Source organism: Hyla sarda, unplaced genomic scaffold (genome assembly GCF_029499605.1).
Source record: "Hyla sarda isolate aHylSar1 unplaced genomic scaffold, aHylSar1.hap1 scaffold_1308, whole genome shotgun sequence".
Lineage (NCBI taxonomy): Eukaryota > Metazoa > Chordata > Amphibia > Anura > Hylidae > Hyla > Hyla sarda.
In genome coordinates, this window is record NW_026607932.1 from 28,300 (window position 1) to 45,560 (window position 17,261).

A 17,261-nucleotide genomic window follows, 5' to 3' on the forward strand; every position below is an offset into this window, starting at 1 on the left:
GGAGACACTGGGGGATAATTTTCTAAGGATTTATACTGATTTTTCCTGTCTGAATTTGTCGCACAGAAAGTTGCAGGCCAAATATGTGTGACATTTCTGCGACTTTAGCTTCTAGAGCATTTTTACAACATTATACATAGGTGCTGAATACATAAAAAGCGACTGTTCAGCGACAGACAAGTCGCATCGGCTGAAAGTAGGCCAGAATGTCAGTCCATGTTGGAGCAGGTTTAGATACAGTCTAAAGTATAGATCTCAAAGTCTGTGCACAGAATTTAGCAAGGGCCTCGCACCTTCTGATGCATCAGGTAGGTGCACAATAGCATAGCCTAACCCTCTGTACTTTGGTCTATATTGATGCGGGACATAGACAGCCAGCTGATGACCAATCCATTAGTGCAATGGGTGGCTGGAAGCATTTGTCTTTGCCTTTGCAATACCACAGAAGCAATGCATGGTCAATGTACAGCAATGACACACCTGTGTGAACAGCCAGGAGACCCCCCCCCCCCCCATGTTATGTTACATAGTTACATAGTTAGTACGGTCGAAAAAAGACATATGTCCATCAAGTTCAACCAGGGAATTAAGGGGTAGGGGTGTGGCGCGATATTGGGGAAGGGATGAGATTTTGTATTTCTTCATAAGCATTAATCTTATTTTGTCAATTAGGAACATTCAGCACCCACCCGCTATCAAGGCAGCTGCCTATCATGTCATGCCCTACCTGCACAGGTGTGCTGGCTACTCAAATGATCCAATTAAGGAGGCCATTTAGTCAGCAGCAGCAGAAGTCCTGTGCCTGGACGCTCCAACAGCGGCCAGACACAAGCAGAAGCAGAAGCAGCAGAAGCAGCAGCAGCACCACCTTTTGTTTTTTGGCTGCAGCAGCAGCAAGGCCCACAGGGCTGGCTAGCCAGCAAGCAGGTAGCAATGAAAGTAGGAATCTTTCTTTTTAACCCTGTAAGGGGGTGGTGCACTGTACCCGAAGATACTGCCATATCGGGTCAATGCATAGGGCGACAGAAGCAAGCTTCGAAATCGGCCCCCGTTCTCAAAAATCCATTTAATATATGGTCCCCAGATAGGGGACGTATCAGATATTAAACTGATAAGAACAGATACTACACTTGATCTTAGCCAAAAGGCCGAGAAGCGATAACCGTGAAAGGGGCGGGCCCAACAAGGTGCCCTTCATGGGCACTATCACTGCTTGCTGTCAGGGAGGCTGCCAGACAATTTTCCATGCACACTCTGGGCTGGGGGGCAGTCAACCACCAGTACACACAGCAGAACCTAAACCCATACCATTATTGCTAAGCAGCAAGACAGGGGCCCATTGCACTCCCACGGGGCCTTTTTAAATGCAATCCATAACCCGGATTTGCCAGGAACCCTTCTTACTCCTCCTACTTGCATGTGACATGGGCTTAGGATCTGCATAGGAAACACACACACAAGCACACACCTACCTTTGTTGCCTGCAGATGCCTCCTTGGCTGTCCCCAAACGGTATCAAACCAACACCCACGGGAAGCTGTAAGCATAGAGGACATGCCTGCACCCCATTGGACTTACCTGTGTGGGTTAAACCCGGGTTATTTGACAACCTATGGCGGTGATGGTTCTGCTCAGGCAGAGCAGTGCTGATGCTCCTCATAAAGCTGTCGCTGCTGTGAAGGTTCTAGGTGACATCACAAATCCCTATGGTTACATACACAACAAAGCTGGGTTGTTGTTGTTTACACTCTGCAAGGCCTGTGGAAGTGAGTGACATCATAGCACTGTAGTTCTGAGGGTTCTAGATGGATGCAACAATCTCCTGTTGCTTCTATGAAGGCCATAATAGACGACATCACCAAACAGCTCCATAGTCACATACACAGCAAAGGAGAGATGTTGTTTACACCTAGTGATGTCAGTGGTATTGAGTGACATCACAGCACAGTGCTAAGGCTCCTGGGCCTGGACACAGCAGCGGCTGCAATATCTCAACGGAGAATACGTTTATATATATGTGTGTGTGTGCGCGTATATATATATATATATATATATATATATATATATATATATATTTCTCCGCCGAAATCACTTTTAAACCCATTTCCACCTTTTTTTCCCTTCTCTTCCTCTTACTTTTTTTTCACGTTTTTTTACGTTTTTCTCCTTTTCGCCTCTTTTCTGGGCGTATTATTCTTCTTTTTCTTCTTTTTTTTCATCTAATGCATACCCCATCAGTGCAGCAATGCTTATTCAATACCGCCAGCAGATGGAGACACTGGGGGATAATTTTCTAAGGATTTATACTGATTTTTCCTGTCTGAATTTGTCGCACAGAAAGTTGCAGGCCAAATATGTGTGACATTTCTGCGACTTTAGCTTCTAGAGCATTTTTACAACATTATACATAGGTGCTGAATACATAAAAAGCGACTGTTCAGCGACAGACAAGTCGCATCGGCTGAAAGTAGGCCAGAATGTCAGTCCATGTTGGAGCAGGTTTAGATACAGTCTAAAGTATAGATCTCAAAGTCTGTGCACAGAATTTAGCAAGGGCCTCGCACCTTCTGATGCATCAGGTAGGTGCACAATAGCATAGCCTAACCCTCTGTACTTTGGTCTATATTGATGCGGGACATAGACAGCCAGCTGATGACCAATCCATTAGTGCAATGGATGGCTGGAAGCATTTGTCTTTGCCTTTGCAATACCACAGAAGCAATGCATGGTCAATGTACAGCAATGACACACCTGTGTGAACAGCCAGGAGACCCCCCCCCCCCCATGTTATGTTACATAGTTACATAGTTAGTACGGTCGAAAAAAGACATATGTCCATCAAGTTCAACCAGGGAATTAAGGGGTAGGGGTGTGGCGCGATATTGGGGAAGGGATGAGATTTTATATTTCTTCATAAGCATTAATCTTATTTTGTCAATTAGGAACATTCAGCACCCACCCGCTATCAAGGCAGCTGCCTATCATGTCATGCCCTACCTGCACAGGTGTGCTGGCTACTCAAATGATCCAATTAAGGAGGCCATTTAGTCAGCAGCAGCAGAAGTCCTGTGCCTGGACGCTCCAACAGCGGCCAGACACAAGCAGAAGCAGAAGCAGCAGAAGCAGCAGCAGCACCACCTTTTGTTTTTTGGCTGCAGCAGCAGCAAGGCCCACAGGGCTGGCTAGCTGGCTAGCCAGCAAGCAGGTAGCAATGAAAGTAGGAATCTTTCTTTTTAACCCTGTAAGGGGGTGGTGCACTGTACCCGAAGATACTGCCATATCGGGTCAATGCATAGGGCGACGGAAGCAAGCTTCGAAATCGGCCCCCGTTCTCAAAAATCCATTTAATATATGGTCCCCAGATAGGGGACGTATCAGATATTAAACTGATAAGAACAGATTTTTTTTTTTTTTTTTTTTTATCTAAAGCCGAGGAACGTGCTTTCGATTCACCCAAAGTGCAAGAAAAAGTGCAAACGTGTTACACTAAAAAAACGTGCACAAAGGATGCGGTCTATCGCAAGCCCTTCTCCGATAGGAGAGAGGCCCCCCAACAAACCTTACCCTTCGCCTCCGGACCAAAAGGTACCTGCGAGGTTCCAGGTTCGATGTCCCTTTTCGCCGAAGCTACTAGGGGACCACAAATGCTCCCGGCATCCCCCTTGGCGTTAGCCAAGGTATCTGCCCGCAGAGCCGATTACGGTAGGTACCCTGCCAAAGCAGGAGTACCCGGGGTGTTTGCAGGGAGGTGCGGAACCTAATGGCCACACACACCTCCCCTAGACCGCCAGGAGGGACACCCAGAAGGGCTACCGCATCCTGACAAATCCTGTGAACACACAACACACAAAAAGTGACACAGTGAGACAAAAAAGAAATAAATAAGTGAATGTGTGCAGATATACTGCCCGGACATCCGGCCGGATCTATAAAAATTTCTCTGATCCTAGCCAGAAGGCCGGGAATCAAGAGGTGAGTGCCACAAGGTGAAGAGATTATGGTGCCCGTGCTTCAACTCAGTGAGTCTATTCTCCCAGTGAGTTTCGGCACCTCGGGGTCACCACTCCCCGAGGCACAAAAGTACCTCGGCTCTAGACCCTCTCAGCCTCATGGCGAGACCCGGAGGGAACAGGTCACATCGGGGCAGCCGTCGAGCTGATTCCTCAGAACCAGCCCCGGAAAGCCCTGGTACACCTGCATCCTCCATGCAGCACCCATCCCCACCAGCATGAAAACTGATAAGAACAGATACTACACTTGATCTTAGCCAAAAGGCCGAGAAGCGATAACCGTGAAAGGGGCGGGCCCAACAAGGTGCCCTTCATGGGCACTATCACTGCTTGCTGTCAGGGAGGCTGCCAGACAATTTTCCATGCACACTCTGGGCTGGGGGGCAGTCAACCACCAGTACACACAGCAGAACCTAAACCCATACCATTATTGCTAAGCAGCAAGACAGGGGCCCATTGCACTCCCACGGGGCCTTTTTAAATGCAATCCATAACCCGGATTTGCCAGGAACCCTTCTTACTCCTCCTACTTGCATGTGACACTGGGCTTAGGATCTGCATAGGAAACACACACACAAGCACACACCTACCTTTGTTGCCTGCAGATGCCTCCTTGGCTGTCCCCAAACGGTATCAAACCAACACCCACGGGAAGCTGTAAGCATAGAGGACATGCCTGCACCCCATTGGACTTACCTGTGTGGGTTAAACCCGGGTTATTTGACAACCTATGGCGGTGATGGTTCTGCTCAGGCAGAGCAGTGCTGATGCTCCTCATAAAGCTGTCGCTGCTGTGAAGGTTCTAGGTGACATCACAAATCCCTATGGTTACATACACAACAAAGCTGGGTTGTTGTTGTTTACACTCTGCAAGGCCTGTGGAAGTGAGTGACATCATAGCACTGTAGTTCTGAGGGTTCTAGATGGATGCAACAATCTCCTGTTGCTTCTATGAAGGCCATAATAGACGACATCACCAAACAGCTCCATAGTCACATACACAGCAAAGGAGAGATGTTGTTTACACCTAGTGATGTCAGTGGTATTGAGTGACATCACAGCACAGTGCTAAGGCTCCTGGGCCTGGACACAGCAGCGGCTGCAATATCTCAACGGAGAATACGTTTATATATATGTGTGTGTGTGCGCGTATATATATATATATATATATATATATATATATATATATATATATATTTCTCCGCCGAAATCACTTTTAAACCCATTTCCACCTTTTTTTCCCTTCTCTTCCTCTTACTTTTTTTTCACGTTTTTTTACGTTTTTCTCCTTTTCGCCTCTTTTCTGGGCGTATTATTCTTCTTTTTCTTCTTTTTTTTCGTCTAATGCATACCCCATCAGTGCAGCAATGCTTATTCAATACCGCCAGCAGATGGAGACACTGGGGGATAATTTTCTAAGGATTTATACTGATTTTTCCTGTCTGAATTTGTCGCACAGAAAGTTGCAGGCCAAATATGTGTGACATTTCTGCGACTTTAGCTTCTAGAGCATTTTTACAACATTATACATAGGTGCTGAATACATAAAAAGCGACTGTTCAGCGACAGACAAGTCGCATCGGCTGAAAGTAGGCCAGAATGTCAGTCCATGTTGGAGCAGGTTTAGATACAGTCTAAAGTATAGATCTCAAAGTCTGTGCACAGAATTTAGCAAGGGCCTCGCACCTTCTGATGCATCAGGTAGGTGCACAATAGCATAGCCTAACCCTCTGTACTTTGGTCTATATTGATGCGGGACATAGACAGCCAGCTGATGACCAATCCATTAGTGCAATGGATGGCTGGAAGCATTTGTCTTTGCCTTTGCAATACCACAGAAGCAATGCATGGTCAATGTACAGCAATGACACACCTGTGTGAACAGCCAGGAGACCCCCCCCCCCCCCATGTTATGTTACATAGTTACATAGTTAGTACGGTCGAAAAAAGACATATGTCCATCAAGTTCAACCAGGGAATTAAGGGGTAGGGGTGTGGCGCGATATTGGGGAAGGGATGAGATTTTATATTTCTTCATAAGCATTAATCTTATTTTGTCAATTAGGAACATTCAGCACCCACCCGCTATCAAGGCAGCTGCCTATCATGTCATGCCCTACCTGCACAGGTGTGCTGGCTACTCAAATGATCCAATTAAGGAGGCCATTTAGTCAGCAGCAGCAGAAGTCCTGTGCCTGGACGCTCCAACAGCGGCCAGACACAAGCAGAAGCAGAAGCAGCAGAAGCAGCAGCAGCACCACCTTTTGTTTTTTGGCTGCAGCAGCAGCAAGGCCCACAGGGCTGGCTAGCTGGCTAGCCAGCAAGCAGGTAGCAATGAAAGTAGGAATCTTTCTTTTTAACCCTGTAAGGGGGTGGTGCACTGTACCCGAAGATACTGCCATATCGGGTCAATGCATAGGGCGACGGAAGCAAGCTTCGAAATCGGCCCCCGTTCTCAAAAATCCATTTAATATATGGTCCCAGATAGGGGACGTATCAGATATTAAACTGATAAGAACAGATACTACACTTGATCTTAGCCAAAAGGCCGAGAAGCGATAACCGTGAAAGGGGCGGGCCCAACAAGGTGCCCTTCATGGGCACTATCACTGCTTGCTGTCAGGGAGGCTGCCAGACAATTTTCCATGCACACTCTGGGCTGGGGGGCAGTCAACCACCAGTACACACAGCAGAACCTAAACCCATACCATTATTGCTAAGCAGCAAGACAGGGGCCCATTGCACTCCCACGGGGCCTTTTTAAATGCAATCCATAACCCGGATTTGCCAGGAACCCTTCTTACTCCTCCTACTTGCATGTGACACTGGGCTTAGGATCTGCATAGGAAACACACACACAAGCACACACCTACCTTTGTTGCCTGCAGATGCCTCCTTGGCTGTCCCCAAACGGTATCAAACCAACACCCACGGGAAGCTGTAAGCATAGAGGACATGCCTGCACCCCATTGGACTTACCTGTGTGGGTTAAACCCGGGTTATTTGACAACCTATGGCGGTGATGGTTCTGCTCAGGCAGAGCAGTGCTGATGCTCCTCATAAAGCTGTCGCTGCTGTGAAGGTTCTAGGTGACATCACAAATCCCTATGGTTACATACACAACAAAGCTGGGTTGTTGTTGTTTACACTCTGCAAGGCCTGTGGAAGTGAGTGACATCATAGCACTGTAGTTCTGAGGGTTCTAGATGGATGCAACAATCTCCTGTTGCTTCTATGAAGGCCATAATAGACGACATCACCAAACAGCTCCATAGTCACATACACAGCAAAGGAGAGATGTTGTTTACACCTAGTGATGTCAGTGGTATTGAGTGACATCACAGCACAGTGCTAAGGCTCCTGGGCCTGGACACAGCAGCGGCTGCAATATCTCAACGGAGAATACGTTTATATATATGTGTGTGTGTGCGCGTATATATATATATATATATATATATATATATATATATATATATATATATATATATATTTCTCCGCCGAAATCACTTTTAAACCCATTTCCACCTTTTTTTCCCTTCTCTTCCTCTTACTTTTTTTTCACGTTTTTTTACGTTTTTCTCCTTTTCGCCTCTTTTCTGGGCGTATTATTCTTCTTTTTCTTCTTTTTTTTCGTCTAATGCATACCCCATCAGTGCAGCAATGCTTATTCAATACCGCCAGCAGATGGAGACACTGGGGGATAATTTTCTAAGGATTTATACTGATTTTTCCTGTCTGAATTTGTCGCACAGAAAGTTGCAGGCCAAATATGTGTGACATTTCTGCGACTTTAGCTTCTAGAGCATTTTTACAACATTATACATAGGTGCTGAATACATAAAAAGCGACTGTTCAGCGACAGACAAGTCGCATCGGCTGAAAGTAGGCCAGAATGTCAGTCCATGTTGGAGCAGGTTTAGATACAGTCTAAAGTATAGATCTCAAAGTCTGTGCACAGAATTTAGCAAGGGCCTCGCACCTTCTGATGCATCAGGTAGGTGCACAATAGCATAGCCTAACCCTCTGTACTTTGGTCTATATTGATGCGGGACATAGACAGCCAGCTGATGACCAATCCATTAGTGCAATGGATGGCTGGAAGCATTTGTCTTTGCCTTTGCAATACCACAGAAGCAATGCATGGTCAATGTACAGCAATGACACACCTGTGTGAACAGCCAGGAGACCCCCCCCCCCCCCCATGTTATGTTACATAGTTACATAGTTAGTACGGTCGAAAAAAGACATATGTCCATCAAGTTCAACCAGGGAATTAAGGGGTAGGGGTGTGGCGCGATATTGGGGAAGGGATGAGATTTTATATTTCTTCATAAGCATTAATCTTATTTTGTCAATTAGGAACATTCAGCACCCACCCGCTATCAAGGCAGCTGCCTATCATGTCATGCCCTACCTGCACAGGTGTGCTGGCTACTCAAATGATCCAATTAAGGAGGCCATTTAGTCAGCAGCAGCAGAAGTCCTGTGCCTGGACGCTCCAACAGCGGCCAGACACAAGCAGAAGCAGAAGCAGCAGAAGCAGCAGCAGCACCACCTTTTGTTTTTTGGCTGCAGCAGCAGCAAGGCCCACAGGGCTGGCTAGCTGGCTAGCCAGCAAGCAGGTAGCAATGAAAGTAGGAATCTTTCTTTTTAACCCTGTAAGGGGGTGGTGCACTGTACCCGAAGATACTGCCATATCGGGTCAATGCATAGGGCGACGGAAGCAAGCTTCGAAATCGGCCCCCGTTCTCAAAAATCCATTTAATATATGGTCCCCAGATAGGGGACGTATCAGATATTAAACTGATAAGAACAGATACTACACTTGATCTTAGCCAAAAGGCCGAGAAGCGATAACCGTGAAAGGGGCGGGCCCAACAAGGTGCCCTTCATGGGCACTATCACTGCTTGCTGTCAGGGAGGCTGCCAGACAATTTTCCATGCACACTCTGGGCTGGGGGGCAGTCAACCACCAGTACACACAGCAGAACCTAAACCCATACCATTATTGCTAAGCAGCAAGACAGGGGCCCATTGCACTCCCACGGGGCCTTTTTAAATGCAATCCATAACCCGGATTTGCCAGGAACCCTTCTTACTCCTCCTACTTGCATGTGACACTGGGCTTAGGATCTGCATAGGAAACACACACACAAGCACACACCTACCTTTGTTGCCTGCAGATGCCTCCTTGGCTGTCCCCAAACGGTATCAAACCAACACCCACGGGAAGCTGTAAGCATAGAGGACATGCCTGCACCCCATTGGACTTACCTGTGTGGGTTAAACCCGGGTTATTTGACAACCTATGGCGGTGATGGTTCTGCTCAGGCAGAGCAGTGCTGATGCTCCTCATAAAGCTGTCGCTGCTGTGAAGGTTCTAGGTGACATCACAAATCCCTATGGTTACATACACAACAAAGCTGGGTTGTTGTTGTTTACACTCTGCAAGGCCTGTGGAAGTGAGTGACATCATAGCACTGTAGTTCTGAGGGTTCTAGATGGATGCAACAATCTCCTGTTGCTTCTATGAAGGCCATAATAGACGACATCACCAAACAGCTCCATAGTCACATACACAGCAAAGGAGAGATGTTGTTTACACCTAGTGATGTCAGTGGTATTGAGTGACATCACAGCACAGTGCTAAGGCTCCTGGGCCTGGACACAGCAGCGGCTGCAATATCTCAACGGAGAATACGTTTATATATATGTGTGTGTGTGCGCGTATATATATATATATATATATATATATATATATATATATATATTCTCCGCCGAAATCACTTTTAAACCCATTTCCACCTTTTTTTCCCTTCTCTTCCTCTTACTTTTTTTTCACGTTTTTTTACGTTTTTCTCCTTTTCGCCTCTTTTCTGGGCGTATTATTCTTCTTTTTCTTCTTTTTTTTCGTCTAATGCATACCCCATCAGTGCAGCAATGCTTATTCAATACCGCCAGCAGATGGAGACACTGGGGGATAATTTTCTAAGGATTTATACTGATTTTTCCTGTCTGAATTTGTCGCACAGAAAGTTGCAGGCCAAATATGTGTGACATTTCTGCGACTTTAGCTTCTAGAGCATTTTTACAACATTATACATAGGTGCTGAATACATAAAAAGCGACTGTTCAGCGACAGACAAGTCGCATCGGCTGAAAGTAGGCCAGAATGTCAGTCCATGTTGGAGCAGGTTTAGATACAGTCTAAAGTATAGATCTCAAAGTCTGTGCACAGAATTTAGCAAGGGCCTCGCACCTTCTGATGCATCAGGCAGGTGCACAATAGCATAGCCTAACCCTCTGTACTTTGGTCTATATTGATGCGGGACATAGACAGCCAGCTGATGACCAATCCATTAGTGCAATGGATGGCTGGAAGCATTTGTCTTTGCCTTTGCAATACCACAGAAGCAATGCATGGTCAATGTACAGCAATGACACACCTGTGTGAACAGCCAGGAGACCCCCCCCCCCCCATGTTATGTTACATAGTTACATAGTTAGTACGGTCGAAAAAAGACATATGTCCATCAAGTTCAACCAGGGAATTAAGGGGTAGGGGTGTGGCGCGATATTGGGGAAGGGATGAGATTTTATATTTCTTCATAAGCATTAATCTTATTTTGTCAATTAGGAACATTCAGCACCCACCCGCTATCAAGGCAGCTGCCTATCATGTCATGCCCTACCTGCACAGGTGTGCTGGCTACTCAAATGATCCAATTAAGGAGGCCATTTAGTCAGCAGCAGCAGAAGTCCTGTGCCTGGACGCTCCAACAGCGGCCAGACACAAGCAGAAGCAGAAGCAGCAGAAGCAGCAGCAGCACCACCTTTTGTTTTTTGGCTGCAGCAGCAGCAAGGCCCACAGGGCTGGCTAGCTGGCTAGCCAGCAAGCAGGTAGCAATGAAAGTAGGAATCTTTCTTTTTAACCCTGTAAGGGGGTGGTGCACTGTACCCGAAGATACTGCCATATCGGGTCAATGCATAGGGCGACGGAAGCAAGCTTCGAAATCGGCCCCCGTTCTCAAAAATCCATTTAATATATGGTCCCCAGATAGGGGACGTATCAGATATTAAACTGATAAGAACAGATACTACACTTGATCTTAGCCAAAAGGCCGAGAAGCGATAACCGTGAAAGGGGCGGGCCCAACAAGGTGCCCTTCATGGGCACTATCACTGCTTGCTGTCAGGGAGGCTGCCAGACAATTTTCCATGCACACTCTGGGCTGGGGGGCAGTCAACCACCAGTACACACAGCAGAACCTAAACCCATACCATTATTGCTAAGCAGCAAGACAGGGGCCCATTGCACTCCCACGGGGCCTTTTTAAATGCAATCCATAACCCGGATTTGCCAGGAACCCTTCTTACTCCTCCTACTTGCATGTGACACTGGGCTTAGGATCTGCATAGGAAACACACACACAAGCACACACCTACCTTTGTTGCCTGCAGATGCCTCCTTGGCTGTCCCCAAACGGTATCAAACCAACACCCACGGGAAGCTGTAAGCATAGAGGACATGCCTGCACCCCATTGGACTTACCTGTGTGGGTTAAACCCGGGTTATTTGACAACCTATGGCGGTGATGGTTCTGCTCAGGCAGAGCAGTGCTGATGCTCCTCATAAAGCTGTCGCTGCTGTGAAGGTTCTAGGTGACATCACAAATCCCTATGGTTACATACACAACAAAGCTGGGTTGTTGTTGTTTACACTCTGCAAGGCCTGTGGAAGTGAGTGACATCATAGCACTGTAGTTCTGAGGGTTCTAGATGGATGCAACAATCTCCTGTTGCTTCTATGAAGGCCATAATAGACGACATCACCAAACAGCTCCATAGTCACATACACAGCAAAGGAGAGATGTTGTTTACACCTAGTGATGTCAGTGGTATTGAGTGACATCACAGCACAGTGCTAAGGCTCCTGGGCCTGGACACAGCAGCGGCTGCAATATCTCAACGGAGAATACGTTTATATATATGTGTGTGTGTGCGCATATATATATATATATATATATATATATATATATATATATATATATATTTCTCCGCCGAAATCACTTTTAAACCCATTTCCACCTTTTTTTCCCTTCTCTTCCTCTTACTTTTTTTTCACGTTTTTTTACGTTTTTCTCCTTTTCGCCTCTTTTCTGGGCGTATTATTCTTCTTTTTCTTCTTTTTTTTCGTCTAATGCATACCCCATCAGTGCAGCAATGCTTATTCAATACCGCCAGCAGATGGAGACACTGGGGGATAATTTTCTAAGGATTTATACTGATTTTTCCTGTCTGAATTTGTCGCACAGAAAGTTGCAGGCCAAATATGTGTGACATTTCTGCGACTTTAGCTTCTAGAGCATTTTTACAACATTATACATAGGTGCTGAATACATAAAAAGCGACTGTTCAGCGACAGACAAGTCGCATCGGCTGAAAGTAGGCCAGAATGTCAGTCCATGTTGGAGCAGGTTTAGATACAGTCTAAAGTATAGATCTCAAAGTCTGTGCACAGAATTTAGCAAGGGCCTCGCACCTTCTGATGCATCAGGTAGGTGCACAATAGCATAGCCTAACCCTCTGTACTTTGGTCTATATTGATGCGGGACATAGACAGCCAGCTGATGACCAATCCATTAGTGCAATGGATGGCTGGAAGCATTTGTCTTTGCCTTTGCAATACCACAGAAGCAATGCATGGTCAATGTACAGCAATGACACACCTGTGTGAACAGCCAGGAGACCCCCCCCCCATGTTATGTTACATAGTTACATAGTTAGTACGGTCGAAAAAAGACATATGTCCATCAAGTTCAACCAGGGAATTAAGGGGTAGGGGTGTGGTGCGATATTGGGGAAGGGATGAGATTTTATATTTCTTCATAAGCATTAATCTTATTTTGTCAATTAGGAACATTCAGCACCCACCCGCTATCAAGGCAGCTGCCTATCATGTCATGCCCTACCTGCACAGGTGTGCTGGCTACTCAAATGATCCAATTAAGGAGGCCATTTAGTCAGCAGCAGCAGAAGTCCTGTGCCTGGACGCTCCAACAGCGGCCAGACACAAGCAGAAGCAGAAGCAGCAGCAGCACCACCTTTTGTTTTTTGGCTGCAGCAGCAGCAAGGCCCACAGGGCTGGCTAGCTGGCTAGCCAGCAAGCAGGTAGCAATGAAAGTAGGAATCTTTCTTTTTAACCCTGTAAGGGGGTGGTGCACTGTACCCGAAGATACTGCCATATCGGGTCAATGCATAGGGCGACGGAAGCAAGCTTCGAAATCGGCCCCCGTTCTCAAAAATCCATTTAATATATGGTCCCCAGATAGGGGACGTATCAGATATTAAACTGATAAGAACAGATACTACACTTGATCTTAGCCAAAAGGCCGAGAAGCGATAACCGTGAAAGGGGCGGGCCCAACAAGGTGCCCTTCATGGGCACTATCACTGCTTGCTGTCAGGGAGGCTGCCAGACAATTTTCCATGCACACTCTGGGCTGGGGGGCAGTCAACCACCAGTACACACAGCAGAACCTAAACCCATACCATTATTGCTAAGCAGCAAGACAGGGGCCCATTGCACTCCCACGGGGCCTTTTTAAATGCAATCCATAACCCGGATTTGCCAGGAACCCTTCTTACTCCTCCTACTTGCATGTGACACTGGGCTTAGGATCTGCATAGGAAACACACACACAAGCACACACCTACCTTTGTTGCCTGCAGATGCCTCCTTGGCTGTCCCCAAACGGTATCAAACCAACACCCACGGGAAGCTGTAAGCATAGAGGACATGCCTGCACCCCATTGGACTTACCTGTGTGGGTTAAACCCGGGTTATTTGACAACCTATGGCGGTGATGGTTCTGCTCAGGCAGAGCAGTGCTGATGCTCCTCATAAAGCTGTCGCTGCTGTGAAGGTTCTAGGTGACATCACAAATCCCTATGGTTACATACACAACAAAGCTGGGTTGTTGTTGTTTACACTCTGCAAGGCCTGTGGAAGTGAGTGACATCATAGCACTGTAGTTCTGAGGGTTCTAGATGGATGCAACAATCTCCTGTTGCTTCTATGAAGGCCATAATAGACGACATCACCAAACAGCTCCATAGTCACATACACAGCAAAGGAGAGATGTTGTTTACACCTAGTGATGTCAGTGGTATTGAGTGACATCACAGCACAGTGCTAAGGCTCCTGGGCCTGGACACAGCAGCGGCTGCAATATCTCAACGGAGAATACGTTTATATATATGTGTGTGTGTGCGCGTATATATATATATATATATATATATATATATATATATATATATATATATATATATATATTCTCCGCCGAAATCACTTTTAAACCCATTTCCACCTTTTTTTCCCTTCTCTTCCTCTTACTTTTTTTTCACGTTTTTTTACGTTTTTCTCCTTTTCGCCTCTTTTCTGGGCGTATTATTCTTCTTTTTCTTCTTTTTTTTCGTCTAATGCATACCCCATCAGTGCAGCAATGCTTATTCAATACCGCCAGCAGATGGAGACACTGGGGGATAATTTTCTAAGGATTTATACTGATTTTTCCTGTCTGAATTTGTCGCACAGAAAGTTGCAGGCCAAATATGTGTGACATTTCTGCGACTTTAGCTTCTAGAGCATTTTTACAACATTATACATAGGTGCTGAATACATAAAAAGCGACTGTTCAGCGACAGACAAGTCGCATCGGCTGAAAGTAGGCCAGAATGTCAGTCCATGTTGGAGCAGGTTTAGATACAGTCTAAAGTATAGATCTCAAAGTCTGTGCACAGAATTTAGCAAGGGCCTCGCACCTTCTGATGCATCAGGTAGGTGCACAATAGCATAGCCTAACCCTCTGTACTTTGGTCTATATTGATGCGGGACATAGACAGCCAGCTGATGACCAATCCATTAGTGCAATGGATGGCTGGAAGCATTTGTCTTTGCCTTTGCAATACCACAGAAGCAATGCATGGTCAATGTACAGCAATGACACACCTGTGTGAACAGCCAGGAGACCCCCCCCCCCCCCATGTTATGTTACATAGTTACATAGTTAGTACGGTCGAAAAAAGACATATGTCCATCAAGTTCAACCAGGGAATTAAGGGGTAGGGGTGTGGCGCGATATTGGGGAAGGGATGAGATTTTATATTTCTTCATAAGCATTAATCTTATTTTGTCAATTAGGAACATTCAGCACCCACCCGCTATCAAGGCAGCTGCCTATCATGTCATGCCCTACCTGCACAGGTGTGCTGGCTACTCAAATGATCCAATTAAGGAGGCCATTTAGTCAGCAGCAGCAGAAGTCCTGTGCCTGGACGCTCCAACAGCGGCCAGACACAAGCAGAAGCAGAAGCAGCAGAAGCAGCAGCAGCACCACCTTTTGTTTTTTGGCTGCAGCAGCAGCAAGGCCCACAGGGCTGGCTAGCTGGCTAGCCAGCAAGCAGGTAGCAATGAAAGTAGGAATCTTTCTTTTTAACCCTGTAAGGGGGTGGTGCACTGTACCCGAAGATACTGCCATATCGGGTCAATGCATAGGGCGACGGAAGCAAGCTTCGAAATCGGCCCCCGTTCTCAAAAATCCATTTAATATATGGTCCCCAGATAGGGGACGTATCAGATATTAAACTGATAAGAACAGATACTACACTTGATCTTAGCCAAAAGGCCGAGAAGCGATAACCGTGAAAGGGGCGGGCCCAACAAGGTGCCCTTCATGGGCACTATCACTGCTTGCTGTCAGGGAGGCTGCCAGACAATTTTCCATGCACACTCTGGGCTGGGGGGCAGTCAACCACCAGTACACACAGCAGAACCTAAACCCATACCATTATTGCTAAGCAGCAAGACAGGGGCCCATTGCACTCCCACGGGGCCTTTTTAAATGCAATCCATAACCCGGATTTGCCAGGAACCCTTCTTACTCCTCCTACTTGCATGTGACACTGGGCTTAGGATCTGCATAGGAAACACACACACAAGCACACACCTACCTTTGTTGCCTGCAGATGCCTCCTTGGCTGTCCCCAAACGGTATCAAACCAACACCCACGGGAAGCTGTAAGCATAGAGGACATGCCTGCACCCCATTGGACTTACCTGTGTGGGTTAAACCCGGGTTATTTGACAACCTATGGCGGTGATGGTTCTGCTCAGGCAGAGCAGTGCTGATGCTCCTCATAAAGCTGTCGCTGCTGTGAAGGTTCTAGGTGACATCACAAATCCCTATGGTTACATACACAACAAAGCTGGGTTGTTGTTGTTTACACTCTGCAAGGCCTGTGGAAGTGAGTGACATCATAGCACTGTAGTTCTGAGGGTTCTAGATGGATGCAACAATCTCCTGTTGCTTCTATGAAGGCCATAATAGACGACATCACCAAACAGCTCCATAGTCACATACACAGCAAAGGAGAGATGTTGTTTACACCTAGTGATGTCAGTGGTATTGAGTGACATCACAGCACAGTGCTAAGGCTCCTGGGCCTGGACACAGCAGCGGCTGCAATATCTCAACGGAGAATACGTTTATATATATGTGTGTGTGTGCGCGTATATATATATATATATATATATATATATATATATATATATATATTTCTCCGCCGAAATCACTTTTAAACCCATTTCCACCTTTTTTTCCCTTCTCTTCCTCTTACTTTTTTTTCACGTTTTTTTACGTTTTTCTCCTTTTCGCCTCTTTTCTGGGCGTATTATTCTTCTTTTTCTTCTTTTTTTTCGTCTAATGCATACCCCATCAGTGCAGCAATGCTTATTCAATACCGCCAGCAGATGGAGACACTGGGGGATAATTTTCTAAGGATTTATACTGATTTTTCCTGTCTGAATTTGTCGCACAGAAAGTTGCAGGCCAAATATGTGTGACATTTCTGCGACTTTAGCTTCTAGAGCATTTTTACAACATTATACATAGGTGCTGAATACATAAAAAGCGACTGTTCAGCGACAGACAAGTCGCATCGGCTGAAAGTAGGCCAGAATGTCAGTCCATGTTGGAGCAGGTTTAGATACAGTCTAAAGTATAGATCTCAAAGTCTGTGCACAGAATTTAGCAAGGGCCTCGCACCTTCTGATGCATCAGGTAGGTGCACAATAGCATAGCCTAACCCTCTGTACTTTGGTCTATATTGATGCGGGACATAGACAGCCAGCTGATGACCAATCCATTAGTGCAATGGATGGCTGGAAGCATTTGTCTTTGCCTTTGCAAT

General features: G+C 46.2%; 7 non-coding genes and 1 pseudogene across 7 annotated transcripts; all 8 read right to left on the reverse strand.

Annotated features, from left to right (window-relative positions):
- Nucleotides 1–969: 969 nt before the first annotated feature.
- Nucleotides 970–1,160, reverse strand: LOC130305143 (U2 spliceosomal RNA). The gene has a single exon (XR_008854751.1). It is a non-coding gene; the product is annotated as a U2 spliceosomal RNA (small nuclear RNA).
- Nucleotides 1,161–3,247: 2,087 nt separating this feature from the next.
- LOC130305163 (U2 spliceosomal RNA) lies at nt 3,248–3,434 on the reverse strand. Its single transcript, XR_008854768.1, has one exon. It is a non-coding gene; the product is annotated as a U2 spliceosomal RNA (small nuclear RNA).
- Nucleotides 3,435–4,127: 693 nt separating this feature from the next.
- Nucleotides 4,128–4,287, reverse strand: LOC130305168 (U2 spliceosomal RNA; annotated as a pseudogene).
- A 2,093-nt stretch (nt 4,288–6,380) lies between these two features.
- On the reverse strand, nt 6,381–6,570 carry LOC130305157 (U2 spliceosomal RNA). The gene has a single exon (XR_008854764.1). It is a non-coding gene; the product is annotated as a U2 spliceosomal RNA (small nuclear RNA).
- A 2,104-nt stretch (nt 6,571–8,674) lies between these two features.
- Nucleotides 8,675–8,865, reverse strand: LOC130305135 (U2 spliceosomal RNA). Its single transcript, XR_008854743.1, has one exon. It is a non-coding gene; the product is annotated as a U2 spliceosomal RNA (small nuclear RNA).
- Nucleotides 8,866–10,952: 2,087 nt separating this feature from the next.
- Nucleotides 10,953–11,143, reverse strand: LOC130305136 (U2 spliceosomal RNA). The gene has a single exon (XR_008854744.1). It is a non-coding gene; the product is annotated as a U2 spliceosomal RNA (small nuclear RNA).
- A 2,080-nt stretch (nt 11,144–13,223) lies between these two features.
- Nucleotides 13,224–13,414, reverse strand: LOC130305137 (U2 spliceosomal RNA). Its single transcript, XR_008854745.1, has one exon. It is a non-coding gene; the product is annotated as a U2 spliceosomal RNA (small nuclear RNA).
- Nucleotides 13,415–15,518: 2,104 nt separating this feature from the next.
- LOC130305138 (U2 spliceosomal RNA) lies at nt 15,519–15,709 on the reverse strand. Its single transcript, XR_008854746.1, has one exon. It is a non-coding gene; the product is annotated as a U2 spliceosomal RNA (small nuclear RNA).
- Between the last annotated feature and the right edge of the window lie 1,552 nt (nt 15,710–17,261).